We start from the raw sequence: 914 nt of genomic DNA, 5'->3' as shown, positions 1-914 counted from the left end.
GGAGCCTCTGCTAGGACCTTGTCCCACAGGCTCGGTCCACATGTGCATGTCTGATCCTGCAGCGCCCCCTGGTGTTCACACGCTCACACTGCTCACACTGCCCTTCCTGTGGTCCTGCCACATGGAGGCTCCCTGGGTCCACCAGTTCCCTGCAGGGCCACACCCCTCTGAGTCNAGGCTGAGTCCCTTTGCCCCTCTGTGATAAGTGTCATTATCTGGTTAACTATGTTCCCACAAGTCAGTAAAGGTTTCTGGAGTGAATAAGGAAATGAGATATGTTTGGAACGGGAGGGATTCCAGCACAGGCCAAGGTCTGGCAGGGAATGGTGGGGATGCTGAGGCTGGAGCAGGGTCAGAGAGTTGGTGGGAAGTAAGGCTGGAGGGATAGCTCCAGGCCAGCCCAGGTCCAAGGAAGCCAGGNGCTCGGCCCCCTACTTCGTGATAACTCTGTCATTCTCTTCCGCTACTCCACAGGGAAGGATCAGCTGTCCTCTTTCCACATCACCCTTTCTGGCCACCAGATGGATCTTTCCCAAGATGTCTGAGTCGGATCTTATAGCTCTGCCGAAAGCCAATTCACTTTCTCAACCGAACCGCGTCGCGATCGCCTCCTTGGTCCTAGCTCCGCCCCCCGCGTCTCCTTCCATTCTGTCATCCACGTCCCATGCGCCCCATGGAATGATCAGCTCTACTATTTCCACATCACCCTTTCTGGCAGACTGATGGATCTTTCCCCAGTTGTCTGAGTCGGGTCTCCCAGCTCGGCCGAAAGCCGATTCTCTTTCTCAACCAAACCGCGTCCGCGATCACGTCCTGCAGGCTGGTGGAGGTGCCCGAGAGTGACTCTCTCTTGTGCCCTCAAAAGTCAAAAAGCTTCTTCATTGTAAGACAGCAGCTTCAGAGGCCCGTACCCT

Source organism: Galeopterus variegatus, unplaced genomic scaffold (genome assembly GCF_000696425.1).
Source record: "Galeopterus variegatus unplaced genomic scaffold, G_variegatus-3.0.2 Scaffold12492, whole genome shotgun sequence".
Taxonomy (NCBI): domain Eukaryota; kingdom Metazoa; phylum Chordata; class Mammalia; order Dermoptera; family Cynocephalidae; genus Galeopterus; species Galeopterus variegatus.
Note: the sequence above shows the minus strand (reverse complement) of the source record.